The sequence below is a fragment of the Ischnura elegans genome, chromosome 5, assembly GCF_921293095.1.
Source record: "Ischnura elegans chromosome 5, ioIscEleg1.1, whole genome shotgun sequence".
Taxonomy (NCBI): domain Eukaryota; kingdom Metazoa; phylum Arthropoda; class Insecta; order Odonata; family Coenagrionidae; genus Ischnura; species Ischnura elegans.
The window spans coordinates 104,027,728-104,037,696 of record NC_060250.1 but is presented as its reverse complement, the minus strand read 5'-3'; the positions used below and the strand labels follow the sequence as shown (position 1 = coordinate 104,037,696).

Here is a 9,969-nt window from a genome sequence, read left to right as displayed (position 1 = left end):
CTCTCTGTAATTGTAGTATATCTTCTGGCAACAACTATGAAGTTTAGTTTCTCATTGTGCCAGACTCAGAATGCTAGAAAAGAGACTTCTATATATTGTGACGGAACAGGCCCGTTTCCCTGCCAGCCCGTCGACCCGTCTCAGCCCTCACGCCCCCGAGTGTTACCCCCTCCTTCTTTCCTTCCCCGACAGCTCGCCACTCCGAAATCTGGTTTCGGTAGAATGTGATTTTGGGAAAAATATTGCAGAAGAATACGATCTTAGATCGTTTATTAGGGCGCCACCCAAAACCGCGGCCCACGAACTAGCTTTGCCGGTAGAAGCAAGGACGTTCCAAACTCCCAGGATTAAATAATTGTTAATACGGGTGGACAATATGACAATGCGGACACTGGTTGTTTGACTCACGCACGGACAAGGGTTTGAGGATCCGACGAATGAACACTGACCTTTTACATTATGCACAAAAATCACCATTTATTGTTGAGACTTTGGCGAAAACAACGAAAAACCATCAACGCACTGATGAAAAATCACCCTTGAACAATACTAAGCCTAATCTACAAACTAATGATGGATGAATGAACACAAGCAAAAAGATGAAATACCCTTGATGACACAAAGAAATAAGAATTGAAAAGCCATTACATGTTCCTCGTCTGCCTCCTGGAAAGACGGGAAATTATGATACATTAAATTGCCCTTATTTACGGGCGTAAGACGTGCAATCAATAGTCCTTTTCTGTTCAATTAACTATTTAAAAACTCGGTGCAGTTATTGACTTTTTGCAGTCTCGCATGAACTCTTGCGAAAGTGACTTGATTGGTCTTTACATGAATCACCGGTATTTGGATGAAGTAGACGGACTTTAGAGTGGTAATCTTTACCCTCTTGGTACTGCTTGAAGCACTTGGGAATGTGATAATACGGGAATAATTACTGGAGATTGATACTTATGGGCATGGCAGTCTGTGGTTCCCGACGACTCCGTCGCCAGCGATTCGGGGAGCTTTTTGGCTGCTCCGGATGAAAACGGCCCACAAGCGCAGCGACGGCCTCACTTTCGGCACAGATGTCGCCTTCTCAAACGCCTGGGCCAGCACCTTTATCCGTGCTCCGGAATCAGAAACTGCTCCACTTCCCCCGGTCGCTCTCCGTCACACACCTCTGCAATCACAGCCGTTGCCTTTCTTGGGTCTCCTTCCCTCTCACAGCTGAGCATTGACTGCCAGCTCCCAATTATGTGCTCTCTCTCTGCTGGTACCTCGAGACCGGCTTGTCTCCCTCTCCACCAACAGACCAGTACCGTGTCCGTTCACCAACTGACTTCATCCCCACTTCTCCTCCTACCACGTAACCTCGCTATTCCCGATTTTTCCGTTACGGAAAGCTGACACACGTCACTCACTTTGAATTTTAGCCAATCACGTCACTGCACAAGTGGCGTGATCGCCTTACATCCTATGGGTACAATTGAATGGGAACTAAAACCATGGTATATTACCGTCTTATACTACATGAAGGTCAGAGTCACTTCGCCCGATCCACGTAATCTTCCACGGGGAAGATCGTAGCCGCGTGAGGCGCGCTGACATGGGACGAAAAGAAAAAATATCGTGACCACCCGTCACAAAGCCCCCCAGCGTGAATGAGTTTTTTTTCCGAAAAAAAAACGATTTCACGTCTCAGAAACGAAAAATAAATACCCAATGAACAATTTTCAAACACGAATGATAATAAAAATACAGACAAAAAAAATTCACTTGGCATGGGCTGCTCAAATTAAATTTTATGCCCGATAAGGAATTAAAGAATATGCATTGAACGTTCCTAGTCTGGATCCGTCCTCTCTTTCCAACATATAAGCATTGTGGCCTGCCTGGCCTGAGATCCTGAAGGGTCCCGTAAATAAATGAAAAAATTTATGAAAAAGTCCCAATTTCGTATCGGACACCCTTGGTGTCCTCAAGAGTACAGAGTCTCCAATTTTGAATTTAGAAAAAACCCTTTGCTGATGCTTTACCCGCCGTTTCGCGGACTTTTTTAAGTTTCTTGTGATTAACTTCACAATTGATCTACGACCCATTATTTTATCCTTCGGGAATAGTAAGCCATCGGGGAAGCGATTTGGGGGTTTTTTTACCGAAATGGGCTTCAATTGGGGTCATTTGAATAGATTCGTGAACCACCTCGTTAAACCATTGGTTTATATACGGTATAGCCTCTATCCAACTTCGATGATCCTGATTGCAATACAAGCGGAAAACCCTAGATAATTCTTTCATTGTCCGTTCACTGGGGTTCGACTGTGGGTGTCGTATGGACGAATATATTACCCTGATCCCCCAGCGATTCAACTCGTCCTTCCAGAGACCACTGGTGAACATGGTACCATGATCCGACAATACACTTGTGGGTGTGCCACATTTTTGAAAATATTTTTTTAAGCAACCCAGGCACGTTTTCGCTTTGGGTCTGTTAAGGGGATACACTTCTACGTATTTGGAAAATACGTCAATGCATACGAATACGTATCTATTGCCCCCCCTTGCCTTTGGAAGCGGCCCATAGACGTCGACCGCGACGAGTCGACTTGGTGCATCCGGGATTATATTGGCCATGGGCCCTTGAAAATTTTTCGACGGATATTTCGTCCGTTGACATATGTCGCATTTAGCTATCTGCTGCCTGATTTCCCGATCCATATTGGACCAAAAATATCTATCTTTGATTGCTGCGATTGTTTTTGCACTGCCAAAGTGCGCGAATTGTGAGTGAGCATATTCTATGATACTCTTCCTAAGTTCTTCGGGGAGCCATACTCTATAATTAAACCTTCCGTCTGGTGTCGGGAGTTTCTTAAATAAGATTCCACCGCGCATTACGGCATATTCTGCCAATCTCCTTACTCTCTCGCTACGTACCGGATTCTCCTCAGCATGGTTTCCCTGTAAGTATTCCACTACTAAACGTAATGACGGGTCTTCGCGTTGCTTCCGTCCGATATCCCTGAATTCGTCTGTGGGAAACGGCGCGAACTTAAAATCGATCTCTGCCATGGAGTAATGCCCTGGAATCTGCGCTTTCGATGAGGATTGTTCTGGTGGGTATCTACTCAACCAATCGGCTACAGGATTCTCATTCCCTGGGCAAAACTCGACCCTAAAGTGGTATTCCTGAATAAGTAAAGCCCACCGAGTTAATCGGCAATTATTAAAGTGACATTTTGTTAAAAACGTGAGTGCTTTGTGATCGGTAACTATCACTATTTCTCTCCCTAATAACAAAGTTCTGAACTTAATCAACGTCCAGACAATAGCGAGGGCTTCCTTTTCTGTCGTGGAATAGGCTAATTCCGGCCCCTTCAATGAACGGCTTGCGAACGAAATGACTTGATCAGATCCGTAGTCGTCCTTCTGAAAGATCACGGCCCCTAAACCTATATCGCTGCTATCAGTCTGCACGTAAATCGTCCTGGAAAAATCGGGAAATTTGAGCATAACCGTATCTAAGAACCCTCGTTTTATGCTCTCAAATGCATCGCGTTGCTCTTCACCCCATTTCCATGAATTTCCTTTCTTAAGCAGGCGTAGCAACGGGATCGTACGCTGAGCATACTTTTTAAGAAACTTGGTATAATAATTACACAATCCTAAGAAACCTCTTAATCGTTTTAAATTTGTGGGGGGTAGGGCCGTTTCAATCATCTTGATTTTTTCGGGATCTGGCCTAACGCCTTTCTCAGATATAATGTGCCCTACGAATTTAATTTCTTTTCGACCAAAGTGGGACTTCGATAAATTTAACGAAATATTTGCCCTCAACAACTTCTGAAATAGGACATCTAATTGTTCTAAATGCTCATGGAAAGTTGATGAAGAAACTAGTATGTCATCCACATACACGGTCAAACAATGACCGAGTTCCGAGCCAAGTATGGTGTCTAAACATCGAATCAACGCGGCACCACTGTTCTTTAAACCGAAAGCTACGCGCTGAAATACGTAACTGCAGGAATTGAATATGAAGCCAGTGTACTTCTGGTCTTCAGGATGTAACTCAATCTGCCAGTACGATGCCGTGAAGTCGACGCATGAAAAATATTTGGCCCCATGAAAGCTCATTAAAATCTCGTCTATTTTCGGAGGTATGTCATTCTCCGGAATAGTGAGGCTATTCAATCGCCTAGCATCCAGGCATAGGCGAATGGTTCCATCCTTTTTCTTCACAACCAATAATGGATTAATGTAGGCTGTGGTTTGTTTCCTGATAATACCCTGGGTCAACATCTCATTTATTTTCTCCTGGACTTGTTCCCGGTATGCGTAGGGAACGGGATATGTTTTCTGCACAAAAGGTTGATCATTCGACAATCTAATCCTATGTTGAAAACCTAGAATTCGACTGGGAATAGGTGAAAACAGTGGTTGATATTTCATTAACAGATGGCGTAACTCATCTCTGTCTCCACTGCTTAAATGACTTGCGCTCCTGACGACACTCTCTACCTCTTCCGCGTGTGACGAGCTTTCGATAGACAATACCTGCGCATGGTCGATTGAGTGGCTGGTTTTTATGGGCAGTGCTATTAGCGCGGAGTCTGAGCTTTTTATCTCCACTGTCTTTCGATCAAAATTAATTATCATCTTGTTATCAGTAAGGAAATCGACGCCAAGAATCACAGGTTTAATTAAATTTTTAACCACGAGACAAACTGCTTCAAATTCTCTCCCTTCTATGCACATGTTCAACAATACTTGTCGGGTTATGGGTGACGATTTTTTCTTGTCAGCGCAAATTATACACGAACGACTTATTGGGAACGACGGTATATCAGTCTTGGCTTTGAGCTTATTGTAAAGCGCTTCGGAAATCGCTGATATCTCGCTTCCCGTGTCCAATAGTGCCATGATTGGCACGCCGTGTGTTATTATACTAACTTCAGGACACAAGCGTCTTTCTGATTTCACCCATTCTCTGTTATACCCCTCCCAGTCTGCTTGAGTGATTTCGCAAGTGGATACGAAATGACCTAGTACCTCCATGCGGAGTTCCTCGCCTGGCTTGTGGAGGTTATTCATCCCAGACGTTTGGAGTTTAACGGACTCCTTCCTTCACTACACTCGCCATTTTCCGCGATGGCGTGACTCGCGGATTCATTAGAATCTTGACTAGCAAACGTACTACCTTTTGGTCGTTCGGGACGGCATTGTGACCCACGCCCAAAACTCGCCGTATTTATCCTTGGGTTGTAATTTGTGTCCCGAGGCCTCGAATCACCCGTAGCCGTCCGCGGTGGATTTCCCCTGTTCCCGAATGCTACTGATTCGATAGATTGATCGTATAAACCAAGTAAAACTATTAACCTTTCCACGGTCAACTGCTCTACCGATTTTAAATGGTTTTGTATTGGTAATGGAAATTGTCTAACTAACGCGTGAAGAATTTCACCATTACTTAACGGAGGAGAACACAAACGAGCTTGTGCCAATTTATCTGTGGCAAATTGCTTCATCGTTACTGCACCCTCTCGACTGTATCTACCAGTCATTACTCTGGCACGGTAATTATACTGCGTGTCCGCATCCCAGAAATTTGACAAAAACTTCTGTTCAAATTCTTGATAGGTTTGAGGCAATGGAAATAGCGCGTTTCCCCAAACTTTCGCGTTACCAGATAGCATTTGGTAAAACAATTGTGGCTTTAATGCATCCGGAACTGCTGCTAACGAGAAATAATTTTTTACGTCTCGCAAAAATGCTATGGGATGTTCATTATCTCGCGCGGAGAAGCGGGGTTTGTTCACAGCTAGAATATGATTCGAGAACTCTGTGGAAATAGCCCCCCTTCCCTCTATGGCCGCGATCTTAGCCTCAATCGCACTGACCCTCTCATCATTCCTTTCGTCGGGTTCGCGACGAACATGCTCTAATGCGTCCGTACGCGCGTTAATCTGCCTTACTTCTGCCTCAATTATTTTATGACACTCATCATGAACATCTTTCAATTTTACTTCGACGGTTCCCACTCTATCATTGACTTGGGCTATCTCTCTCCTGAGACGACCATTATCAGTTTTTGCCTCTCGTTGTAGGTTGGCAATATCGCGGGACATAGTTCCTATCTTCTCACTACATTGATTGAACGCTAACCTACATTCTGATCGCATTTCACCGACGGTATCGCGCATCCTATCTTCAAAACACTGTAGTTTACGCTCAAAACTAATTTGGATAGCTTCTTGGCCTTTTTGCATAGTTTCATGGTTATTTTGTATTTTACTTTCTAAACTAATTTGGCCTTTTTGTGTAGTTTCATGGTTTTTTTGTATTGCCTGCATTATGGACATCAATATATCATTATTACATGATCTAACCTGCGGCTGTATCACTTCTAAGGATTCGTCCTTATGATCGGCACGCTGTTCCTCTTCCCGATACTCCGATTTATCCAAAACCATTCCCTGTATACAATTCGCTAAATCATCGGTGTCTGAATTCTCACTTCGCTCTTCCGATTCCTCGTCTTGAATCACCCCACTCTCCCTATACTGGGTAAAAGCTGACCCCTTGTTCTCGTCCGCCATTCCGTATCTTTCGCAAAACACAACTGACTCTCCTCTAAAGGCATGTGTCACTGCCTCTACCCCGTCAATCTCACCATCCGCGTCAAAAACTGTGGCCAAACTCTCCACCTAGTTGAATGCCAAAAATTGTCGTGATCGCCAAAATCTGTGGCGGATCGGGCCCACCGCGTTGGTACGCCAATTAAACTGTGACGGAACAGGCCCGTTTCCCTGCCAGCCCGTCGACCCGTCTCAGCCCTCACGCCCCCGAGTGTTACCCCCTCCTTCTTTCCTTCCCCGACAGCTCGCCACTCCGAAATCTGGTTTCGGTAGAATGTGATTTTGGGAAAAATATTGCAGAAGAATACGATCTTAGATCGTTTATTAGGGCGCCACCCAAAACCGCGGCCCACGAACTAGCTTTGCCGGTAGAAGCAAGGACGTTCCAAACTCCCAGGATTAAATAATTGTTAATACGGGTGGACAATATGACAATGCGGACACTGGTTGTTTGACTCACGCACGGACAAGGGTTTGAGGATCCGACGAATGAACACTGACCTTTTACATTATGCACAAAAATCACCATTTATTGTTGAGACTTTGGCGAAAACAACGAAAAACCATCAACGCACTGATGAAAAATCACCCTTGAACAATACTAAGCCTAATCTACAAACTAATGATGGATGAATGAACACAAGCAAAAAGATGAAATACCCTTGATGACACAAAGAAATAAGAATTGAAAAGCCATTACATGTTCCTCGTCTGCCTCCTGGAAAGACGGGAAATTATGATACATTAAATTGCCCTTATTTACGGGCGTAAGACGTGCAATCAATAGTCCTTTTCTGTTCAATTAACTATTTAAAAACTCGGTGCAGTTATTGACTTTTTGCAGTCTCGCATGAACTCTTGCGAAAGTGACTTGATTGGTCTTTACATGAATCACCGGTATTTGGATGAAGTAGACGGACTTTAGAGTGGTAATCTTTACCCTCTTGGTACTGCTTGAAGCACTTGGGAATGTGATAATACGGGAATAATTACTGGAGATTGATACTTATGGGCATGGCAGTCTGTGGTTCCCGACGACTCCGTCGCCAGCGATTCGGGGAGCTTTTTGGCTGCTCCGGATGAAAACGGCCCACAAGCGCAGCGACGGCCTCACTTTCGGCACAGATGTCGCCTTCTCAAACGCCTGGGCCAGCACCTTTATCCGTGCTCCGGAATCAGAAACTGCTCCACTTCCCCCGGTCGCTCTCCGTCACACACCTCTGCAATCACAGCCGTTGCCTTTCTTGGGTCTCCTTCCCTCTCACAGCTGAGCATTGACTGCCAGCTCCCAATTATGTGCTCTCTCTCTGCTGGTACCTCGAGACCGGCTTGTCTCCCTCTCCACCAACAGACCAGTACCGTGTCCGTTCACCAACTGACTTCATCCCCACTTCTCCTCCTACCACGTAACCTCGCTATTCCCGATTTTTCCGTTACGGAAAGCTGACACACGTCACTCACTTTGAATTTTAGCCAATCACGTCACTGCACAAGTGGCGTGATCGCCTTACATCCTATGGGTACAATTGAATGGGAACTAAAACCATGGTATATTACCGTCTTATACTACATGAAGGTCAGAGTCACTTCGCCCGATCCACGTAATCTTCCACGGGGAAGATCGTAGCCGCGTGAGGCGCGCTGACATGGGACGAAAAGAAAAAATATCGTGACCACCCGTCACAATATATTTTAATTGTACTTGAACTTATGTTTTACAAAACTGATATTTTTTGTGTATCAAAGCTGAGCTTGTACTTATTTGGATCAGGGAAGAAATGCATTGAGAGTAAGTGAATTTCAGTACATACTTGCTTTTGTGTTTTGCATTTTTAGATGCCTCTTGTTATATGTATTTTAAAATTTTCCTTGAGAAAATAAATATTTTTTCATCCTTTTTTTTAAGTGTTCATCACTTTAACTTAATGTTATTCATAAAGAAATATCTCCTTGCTCCTCCTGATATTCTAATATTCCTAATATTCGATGACAACACAATCATTAAGCTTGGAATAATATGGGAATTTTGATTCACTGGAAAACATTTGAAAGAGATACCATTAAATGACCAGAAAACGCCCATGTTTTATAATCTTACAAAATAAATAAAAGGAAGTATTTATACTGACATATTCTGAATTATTCTCATCAGTTTTATTATTGTTGTCAGTTACTAATTTAATGCACCAATCACAAACTAATTTTATAATTATGTCAGTGTCATCATCATAATTTGATGCCTGTTCTGAAAAGCTGCTGCTGGAACGATCTCTCAGCGTGACAAATAACTTTTCGTAAGATATATGGTCTGTAACCTTGACTTTTTTATGAGATGTGACAGTAAGCACATAGGGTAAAAGAACTCTGAACTCCAAAAGGCATATCTCTTATCACCACTGAAGTGACATGAGCCGTGGTGAGTAGTAGCTTCTTTGTTTCCATTGCCTATGATGATATGATTGCAAGATCCACCAATCCATCATACCACATTTTAGATATTGAGTGTTCCATGTTATAAAATTAGGAATGATATAAAAAAATTTATAGATTGAAGGATGTCATTAAATATAAGAGAATTACAATGGAGGTTTTGATGGCAAATAAGCATTCAGCATAACATTATATTACTCATAATTGAAAAATATCACCATTTATTTGCCCTCTCAAGATGTAATAGGGAAATGTGACAATTGGGCAAGAATTCATTACTGGTTGACTGATACAGTGGCGCAGCGAGGGGGGGGGTTTTGGTGGATAAACCCCCCCTCTCCCCAGAGCTCAGAGAAATTTTTAAGTTTAATCCATTTTACTTAATGGATTAGTATTACTTATAGAGTAGTGTTAGGATTAATCAAATATCTCTCACAAATCAGTAAAACTAGTCATTTTGAACCATTAATCTTAAAAATTTTTGGAGGAGGGCCACCGCAACTCCACTTACCCTGGCGGGTATGCAATACCCCCATACCCCTAAGTATTAGTTGCACCTAAAACCCCCTTAATTCTTAGCTGCGCCCCTGTCCTGTTAGACCTATTTTTCCTAAAACTCCCGCTTTACAAAAAATTTGTTATCTCTTTTATTGAGTAGAGCTGATAATCAAGTTCCACCATTGTTTCTCCAGATCCCTTGAGATACAATGCAAGTCGGTTTCCAATTTTGCACCGCTTAATCATCGTAACCCAATATGTACTTGGGTAGTTGCCTCAGTGTACTCACCAACTGAAAGATGAAAAGAAAGACTTCTTCAGATTTTTTTCACAATTGCCATCAATAAATGGATCGGTGCATTCCATTTTTCTCTCGTGTTGGAAGGGAATTCAATTATACCGCTGCGTAACAGTT

General features: G+C 43.1%; 1 long non-coding RNA gene across 1 annotated transcript in view; it reads right to left on the bottom strand.

The window, feature by feature from the left end:
* LOC124159368 overlaps positions 1–9,925 on the bottom strand; it is a 44,523-nt gene extending 34,598 nt beyond the window's left edge. Inside the window, exon 1 of the long non-coding RNA XR_006864952.1 lies at positions 9,844–9,925. This is a non-coding gene — a long non-coding RNA (uncharacterized LOC124159368). The remainder of the gene's footprint in view (positions 1–9,843) is intronic.
* Between the last annotated feature and the right edge of the window lie 44 nt (positions 9,926–9,969).